Source organism: Furipterus horrens, unplaced genomic scaffold (assembly GCF_987537825.1).
Source record: "Furipterus horrens unplaced genomic scaffold, mFurHor1.1.pri manual_scaffold_2, whole genome shotgun sequence".
Taxonomy (NCBI): domain Eukaryota; kingdom Metazoa; phylum Chordata; class Mammalia; order Chiroptera; family Furipteridae; genus Furipterus; species Furipterus horrens.
In genome coordinates this window covers 130,586,099-130,595,411 of record NW_028327172.1, presented here as the reverse complement: position 1 = coordinate 130,595,411, position 9,313 = coordinate 130,586,099, and the positions used below count along the sequence as shown (strand labels likewise).

At 40.3% G+C, this 9,313-nt stretch overlaps 1 pseudogene; it reads right to left on the bottom strand.

Moving 5' to 3' along the window:
- Positions 1 to 5,872: 5,872 nt before the first annotated feature.
- On the bottom strand, positions 5,873 to 6,276 carry LOC150019490 (small ribosomal subunit protein uS8 pseudogene; annotated as a pseudogene).
- Between the last annotated feature and the right edge of the window lie 3,037 nt (positions 6,277 to 9,313).

Genomic DNA, 9,313 nt, shown 5'->3' with positions numbered 1-9,313 from the left:
TAATAAGGGGTCTGGCAAATCATTCATTATGTTGCTTGTCTTTCCAGCAAATTTGTTTGGTTTGTAGTGGTTTTGTGAAGAGAATGACTAATCCATGGAAATGCTGTAGTGCCTAAAAGTTACTGCCTCTATAACAGACCAAAACAAAGCCTCAGTTTTGTTTCAGACCAGCCTTTCCCATCTTGAATCAGAGCCATACAGGAGTCACTTCCTTTGCCGTTGAGATGGCTGAAGTTGACATGCTGAAGTAGTGCCTGTCCTGAGTGGTGGAGGAGGTGGGAAATATGGCGATAAAGGAGACTTGACTTTGCTCATTTAAAAGATGGATTATGAACCTATTTTTGATAGTTGTATGTAACAGCTAGTATGGTCAAAAGAGGGCTTAATTTTCACAAAGAAAAATGATCATAATTAACATTTGCTGAGGATCAGCAGCCCGTGCTTTGTTTTAAAATTTTAATAGGATTAAATTCAATCTTGACTCCATATCAAGATGTGATAAGATTTACAAGATGGAAGGTGACAGAGCTGGGGTTTGAACCAGATCTTTTGGGTGTCCATTGTGTCACACACCTCGTAGCAAGTGGCAGTTTTTAGAGAGATTCTGTGCCCATTGGTAGATAAGACGCTTTCCTGGTTTCTCCCTGTCATATTCAGTCACTTTTCACTGTCTGCTAAGCCACTGGGACTTTCTGCTTCTTTATCCACAAGGCCACTTTGCTTTCCTGTGGGCAAGATTTCCTTTCTTGATGTACAAAAGCGTAGTTCTTTGTAATTTCCTTGCTTCTCCAATGGCTGGAGGAGTTGTGAGCATGCTGACAATGGCAAGGGCAATCAGACTCACAATTAGAAAGCGATTCATGTTATGTAAAAGATTCATCATGCCGATTGAAGTGAAATGACATGCCACCCTGCCTGGCAGTGATTGCCAGACACTCAGTCTCCATGGTGTGGTAGCAATTACTTTAGGCAAATACCCTTCTAAGTATCAATCATTATGGGTGATCTGATGAGGAGTGTGTGTGTGTGTGTGTGTGTGTGTGTACATGCATGCATGCATGTGTGTAGTTGTGAGGGAATTCAATTTCCTTTGCGTACAAGTATCTGTGTAGAATTACCCATCTGCCTGCTCCCTTGATTCGACTTGAGAGTTTTAGCCAATTTTAATCCATGTATTTGCATGTTAGATTGGAATGTGGTCCTAATAGCCAGCTCATCCCAAAAGGATCACAGCACTGATCCTTCTGCTCTGTTCCTCTCATGTGGCCCCACTCCCACCCTCAGACCTACCCATGAATATCGCCTCCCACTAGGCTGAGTCTCTGCTGATGAGGCATGTTTCCTGAAGCAGAAAGCCCTGGTCCTGTTGCTGCACAAATGGCTTTATATCTTGCTATTAAAAGTATATGGGACATTTGTAGATGCCAACAGCAAAACCAGAGTCTCATCTCAGATACTGATCATGTGTGACTACATTTACTATAAATCCAGCATCAGCCCATCAGGACTTTGGGGGATGTTTTCTTTCTTGCTTTCCTTCCTTCTTTTCTTTTCTTTTTTTTTTTTTTAATTAAAGCTTGATATATTTAATTTCTGAGATTAGAGTCCAGTTTTTTTTTTTTTTTTAACTTCAGGAAGAGCCACAAACTTATTTGCTTAACATTATGAAAAAGGAAAGTATTTTCAGAAAAGATCTTCCCTCTTCTCCCCCACTTGCAGAATGACAAAGAAGCCACTCAGAAGCGCAGTGTTGAGTTTACAGATTGAAAGGGGTATTACCGGTGGAAATGAATAAAGAGAAAACAACGCAGATGAATACTGAATACTTTTTGCAAAATTTCCTTGGGAATTATTTGCAATTTGGGAAGAGAAGACAGATAATGCTCTGAATGTTTTTTCATTGACCTTTGTCATACATAGTTCTTCAAGGTCTTTAAAATGGATGTTATCAAAAGTAAATGATTGCCCGGGAAATTATGTACACCCAAATTATTGGACACATGAATGTGATTCAGTAGGAACAGAAGGCCCCTGTTTTCTATGATTAAAGTTTGATTCAGTGAGATATTTTCAGTTAATATAAATTTGAGTCTTAGCATCAGATGAAAACTCAGTTATATAAATATGCATGTGTATATATATAATTTTCTCTATTTTTTTCTCCCAAAGTTTCAATGTAAAAATAGTATCATATTTCTATTCGTTTAGTAGGAAAAGATGACATTTCTAACACGTATTTTTAGACAAGATGCTGAGGCGTGGTCTCAGAGGTTGAAGGTCATTCTGTGAGCAGCAACTGAGGACCATTTTGAAAAGACAAAAATGTAGCTTTGCTTCATTCCTCTCAGTGAGCTTATGGGTCCCACATGCTGAGTTAACACAAATGAACAATTTAGCTTTTTTCTCCATTACGAATCTTACTAATTGCAGGTCTGCAAATGAAATCTGAGCCCTGAATTGTAGAATGAAGGAAGGAGTCGGCAGATATTTTCAGAATCTGAGACAGAAGGCCAAATGGAAAGGCTGTCTTCAGGGCAGAGATCAGAGACTAGAGACAAACCTACTAAGTCAAGTGGAGTCTTAGGAAATGTATGAACCATCATGGGCTTTATTTCTGTATTTAGGAGAAGTGTCAGCAAAGTGATAGGTTTAACTTAGATATTTTGAATATCAAGCCACTCACTTTTTAATGTGGCTTTCATTTATTCACATATTCATTAGACAAATAATTATTGCACATCTACTGTGTGGTATGCATGAAGCTGAGGGCCGGGCACACTGAACTAGGCAGTCAGGGTCTCTGCTTTCATGGGGATAGAGTCTATTGGGGAGACATGTACTGAACAAAAACATTAAACAATATATTTGTAAAAATGTGTGGATTGTTGTCTTAGTCCATGTGGGCTGCTATAGCAGAATGCCATAGGCTGAGGACTTAAATTACAGATATTTGTTTTCTTATAGTCCTGGAAGCTGAAGTCCAAGATCAAGGTGTGGGCAGGGCTGGTGTCTGCCAAGGCCTCTTTCCTTGGTGTGTAGATGGCTTTCTTCTCCCTGTGCCCTCACATGGTTGTTCCTCTGTGTCCTGATCTTCTTTTCCTATAAGGACACCAGTCAGATTGGATTAAGGCCCACCTCAACAATCCCATTTTAACTCAATTGTCTCTTTAGAGATCCTACCTCCAAATAAAGTCACATTTGGAGGTCCTGAGGGTCAGTTTTTCAGCATGTGAATTTGAGCAACACAGATGGTGTCACACAGTCCAAGTTACATAGGTTCATGTCATTTCTCCAGGGATCACTCTCAGCTCCTCCTTAAATTCTCTAAACACACAGCCCTGCTGAGGGGCACCGTGACTTTTGGGGGTTGCAGGGTCTCAGGGCCCCATGTGGGGCAGGCCTCTCCTACCTTACAACAACCCTAGGTGACAGCCCCAGGAGATACCACAGGATACAATCTAGAGACTGCCACTCAGCAATTGGAAAGGTGACATGTATCACATGCACAATCTGGCTCAGGAGATAAGGAAGTGTTGCACATGTTTTAAATATTTCCATCAATATTTTTACAGTCAAACCTTCATCGGTGCTGGAGTGGACATGTAGGGCATCACAGTTTGCCCCTCTCCTGCTCTTTGTCTCTGAGCCCTGGGGGGCTGGCCTGTCCTGGAGCATTGCCTGGCTCCTTCACCCTTAGTCCTTGAGCAGGTGGAGAGCAAGAAGGGAGAGGTAGTGCCCCCCTTCCTCCACTCACACTTTCCTTTGTTGGTGGTAGCTTGACCCTTCCTTCTCACTTGCCTGTGGTGGGGGTCAGGGAGCCCCATGACCATTCTTGGTTTCCTGCTTAACCATCTCTAAAGAATCCTTCAATGGCCCCATTTGAAGGTGACAACAGGCTTTGGAGGAACCCTGGCTCTTCCTCTTCCCATCCGTGGTCTCCCCCAGCCTCCAAGACCATTCTTAGGAATGAGTCTGCAGAAATCACTGGCTACTCAGACATCACAGAAGCATAGGATTTCAGCTCAGCTTTTCTGTGTCATCCACATTTTTTCTCTATGATGCTGTAGAAGTTGGAAGGAAAGTGTTCAAGTTCCCCTGCATCCTGAGGGCTGTTGACACACAACGTAACATTTGCTCACTGTTTGACTTTGATGGATGCAAATTTATTTTAAATTAGCTGACTTTCATTAGCATGTAAACATATGCTGTCAGTGGCGACATGCAGGGTCACTCGATGGAGCTCATGGTCTGTCTCCACTGGACCCTCTCCTCGCCACGGCCTGCCTGGCTCCTGGCTAAGGCTGCAGATGTTGTTTTTCTTGCTCCATGAAGTCTACATTTTAGCTACAGGGTCATTTTCTTTCACAGAAGAAGCACAAACAAATCCATGGAAAGAACTTGGATTTAAAGGCAGACCTACCGAAGGGAGCCTGTTGGAATGAATGTCTGCTGCTCTGCCTTCAGTGTTGACGCACAGCCGGCTCTTTCTGTCTTGTGGCTCAGACACTCCCGGGGGCTGAATCCTGCATTTGGTTCTACTTCTGCTCAGTATTTCTCTACAAGTGATGCTGTTGCTTCTGATGTCTTTAGAAGTACTTGCAGTGAGAACAACACTGTTCTAACAATAGAGTTCTCTTTTATGGGTGCCTGCTGAACTAACACACACACACACGCACACACACACATGCACACAAGCATATGCACACAACAATATAGTAAGAAAGTATGGAGAATCCTGAAGAATTAAATCACAGTTGTATTTTCTGTACACAGAGAGCCATAAACTGGTTGGAAAACAGTCTTCAAGCATCAATTCCTCCCCCTACCCCATGTATATTCTCATACTTTTTTTTTCCTACTAAGATGCTCATTTCCAGTTTATTTCCTCTGCACTTTCTTGAAAATCTATAAGAACATTACTGGTTAATAGTACGTTAAAGCACACTGACTGTTTTTGTGAGTCTATAGAGGTGCGTGGTTATGCACAGAGGTCATGACAGTCACACATGCCTTGAAAAATGTAGGAAGACCCTGCGTTCTTGGAATCCTCTCCTTTCTCCTTCTCTTCTTTTTTTCACACTACATGGTTTACTTTTGGAATGTCATCTACTTTAATTCTTTTAAATTCAAGTTTTTAGCTTTGGCTGGAAATGCAGAACCATTCATTCAGTCAACAAATATTTTTCAAGCACATCTGCAGAAACATTATTATCTATATAGAAAATTCTTTGAAATCTACAAAAAAACTACAGGAACTAATAATAATAAATAATAACAAAAGCTCAATAATAAGTGAGTTTGGCAAGATTGCAGGATATAAAATCAATACACAAAAGTTAATTGTGTTTTTAGATAATGCAACTGATGATTGAAAATTGAAATTTTAAAAGCAACATTTACAACAACATCAAAAATTAAACACTTAAGGCTAAATCTGATAAAATATGTGCAAACTCTGTCTATTGAAAACTATGAACTGAAAGAAATAAATTAAGAACTAAGTAAATGGAGGCATATCTTGTGCTCATGGATCAGAAAGACTCATTGTTGTTAAGATGTCAATTCTACTCTTACTGATTGATCTATATTTAATGCAATCTTAATCAAATTCACACTAGGTTTTTTTTTTTGGTAGAAATTAGTAAGTTGTTTTTAAGATTTATCTGGACATTTAGGGGACCCAGAAGAACTCAGATAATTTTGAAAAAGAATAATATATTTGGAAGACTTATATTAATGCATAAGACAGTGCTCTATTAGCATAATGATAGAAAAATATATCAATGGAACATACCAGAGAGTCCCATAGTAGAACCACACATACATGCAGCTTGATTTTGAGGCATTTTATTTTCATGTACGTATTATATCCCTAGAAAAAAAATCCCAGGATTTCCCCCCTGTGTATTTGTCTTGCTTCTTCATGGTCCACAATGCCCTCTGCGGTTGTCAGTACAATGAAACCAAACTGATGAATGGAAGCGGGTTGTTCTGTCATTTTTCTAAATCTTTCAGTTGCACATCAAATCTGGGGTTGATTACTCCACACTTGTTCAGCCTACATAAAATGTTCGCAACAACTTTCCCAGTTCTGTGGTCATCAGTAATTTCAAATTTGCTGTTGTAACTATGCTTCATCATCACAGTAAGAAACCAGACAATGACTTTGGAGCACAGCCTAATAAGAACCTGGTATTTGCCTCTCTTTTTGGCATTGTTGATACTCTTGAGAGCATCGGCCAGGACATTTGTGGGCACGATTATAGTGGCACGAAAAGATGGCAGAAAGGGAACAGAAGGGTGCAATTGATTTTTGATAAAGTTTCAAAAGTATTGCATTAAAGGAAGGTCAGTAAATAGGACTGGAATAATTAAATGTCCATACTCAAAAAATGAACTTCTGCTAGATAACTTCAAATTGGTGATGTCACTCAGGCAACTCAAACTTCGCATATCTAAACTCTCCACTTATCTTTTATATTCCTTTCCTTAAACATACTCCATGGAGAATCTGATGGCCTGCAGTGAGGCTTGGTAATTTATTATTTTTAAACGAATCTTAGGTACTATTGATGCAAGAAGCTATGAGACCATAACTTAAAAAACCCTGTTCTAAACATTGGAATCCTATTTTTTTTCTTTTATTTCCCCACCCATCACTTCTAATCAGTTGCTCATTTCTATAAATCTACATCTCAAAATATTCCCAGAATCTCTTCCCTCTTCATATCTACACTGCATTCCTTTTAGTTCAGGTTCTTGTTACCGACTTTGCTTTCAAGGTGGTCACCTGATCATTCTTCCTGTTCCTGCTGTCATTCATTCACAATGGGTCAGCATTGCTGTCAAAATCCACAGGTATGACCTTAGAATCAAAGGATTTGAAAGTTGGATGGACCTTGGAGGTTACCTAACCCGCCTTCTTTGTAATGCATAAATCCCTTTAGGTAACTCCACTTCAGGTCTCAGAAACTTGGCACTATTGACAGAACAGCCTAACGTGCTATTGTGCTGTTAATATCTTCCCATACAGGACCCCGTTGTGCTTTTCAGTCATTATTTTGCTTACCACTTCTCCCAGATTATACCAAATACTTCATTCACATCAGGTTACCTAGTCTCCTCCAAAGACCACTTTTTATGTAACACTGTGTCTTATGTCACATCATTCCCTTGCTGGAAATACCACTTTCTAAGAATTGCACACATTCTTCAAAAACATCTCAAATAACACCTTCTCCACTAAACTTTCCCAGGTTCTATCACGTCCCCTCTCATCTGATGATGACCTGAGGAATGGAGTCTTTGTCATGTCCATCCCTATATTAATGGTCTAGTGGGGGTCAGAAGGTAGTTTAAAAACTAGGAAGCAGCTTCTTCTTCTTGGAATGAGGACTGCCTTAGGTCAGGAAACTCCTTGAGTCTCCTTTTGGCCTGTAGAAATACAAACCCTTAGGATATGGTTGGAAAGAAGAAGAGGTGATACAAAGAGAGGACTAAAACATAAAAGTGAGAAGTCACATTGGTAGAGGGAAATGAGTCCAGTGGGAAGAAGCAGCCAGAAGATGAAGTTAAAAGACAGAAAATGGCAGCAATGTGATAGAGCCTAAAGAGAGGCAGGACCTCCCACCTTCCCAAGGTGGCAATCTAAGGTGCTGACAGATAGGACAGTGGAAATCAGGTTATTAAGTGCTCAGCATAATCCATTTTAATGACTTATTAGCTAAATCATGTGACACAGTTAGGTTTTTTGGAAGAAATGTACAAATGCCTTGAACATCTGTTTGTCATTTTCTTTACTGACTTTCCACATGGCTGAAGGTATTGCTGATCAATGGCCTTGGGGGCAACGATTGTAGCTGAGTCCACACCTTTTTGAAAATTTTCATACCATTTCTATTTTTGTATTGTAATTTCTCATTAACAATAATTTTTAAGATGTACTCAGCCAGTAGAGCAGTCGTTGGTCCGAGTTTAAGTTCTAATTCTCAGGAATCTGATTCTCAGATCCCAGTATTGAATATTAATAAGTGCAGCTTCATATTTATAGCAGGTGAATCTATGCTTAACTAGAAAATAGAGTACAGTAAGTCCTCAGTTAACATCTTCATTAGGCTCTTGGAAAATGCAACTTTAAGCAAAACAATGCACAATGAAACCAATTTTACCCCAGGATAATTGATATAAAATAGTTAAGTTTTTATGGCATGTTTTTGGTCACAAAAAACATTACCAGACTTTAAGTAAAGATTCAAACACTTCTAATGTTAATCATTGAAATAAATTGGAGCTACACATACATTTAAGAAAGACAAATAAAAACAAGTAAGTTAATGATTTTCTCATCTGCTTATCCCAGATCAGGGTCAAGGGTGACTGAATCTCCCCCAGAAGCTTGGAGTACCAGGCAAGACCCACCCAGGACAGGGCCACTCACACTCACAGGGCCACTCAAAGGGCCACTGATGCCCACACCCACACTCACTGGGCAAGGATAAGGCAGACACAGCATTCACCTTGTGTGCACAACTTTGGGATGTGGGAGAAATCTGCAGGATGCAGAGAAAACTCACACAGACATGGGAAGAACATGCAAACTCCATGTACACAGTGGCTTGGCCAGGAAACTTTTTTTTTCCTCATCAATATTGTAATAAAACAGCATTGAACATAATGATGTTATTCAAGGACCTGCTGTAGTAAGACTTGGGGAAGGCACAGGTCCACCTAGAGTCATTTTTGCTAAGGAGAGTGAGGGGCAGGAATCCAATATGAGACACATAGTTTTGCTGGCAAGATTGTGGCCCTCTGGGTGCAGGATTAGACTATAACCCTGGTGACAGAGTGTAGAGTGACCACGGTCACTCACATACCAAGAATGGTGGGGTATTAGGGGCTCCACAGGGGTGAATCCAGAAGGCAAGAGGATCACTGGGGCGATCTTGGTGGCTGCCCACCTCACTAATGTAGTTTGCAAGTGAAGTTGATTGAAACTGGGGCAGGGTGGGTGTCTGGAAAGAGGATGGTCTAGATGGTCATATCGGGGCATCATCTCCACATGAGGGGCTTCGGGAGATAGTTGGAAAATGTTTTTTTCAGGTGATGTTGTTGGAGTATTCACTGCAGAAGTTACCCATGCCCTACTCGGTTTTTGGAATCACACAAAAATACAGGAACACACACCATGGAACATGGATGTTATTATAAAGGTGGAAACACAGACATGTACCTGAGACAATGCCATTCGCTGCATTTGATGTTTGCAAATACCCTAAGAGGGAAAGAAAATAAAGATATAGGAAAAATGAAGGTA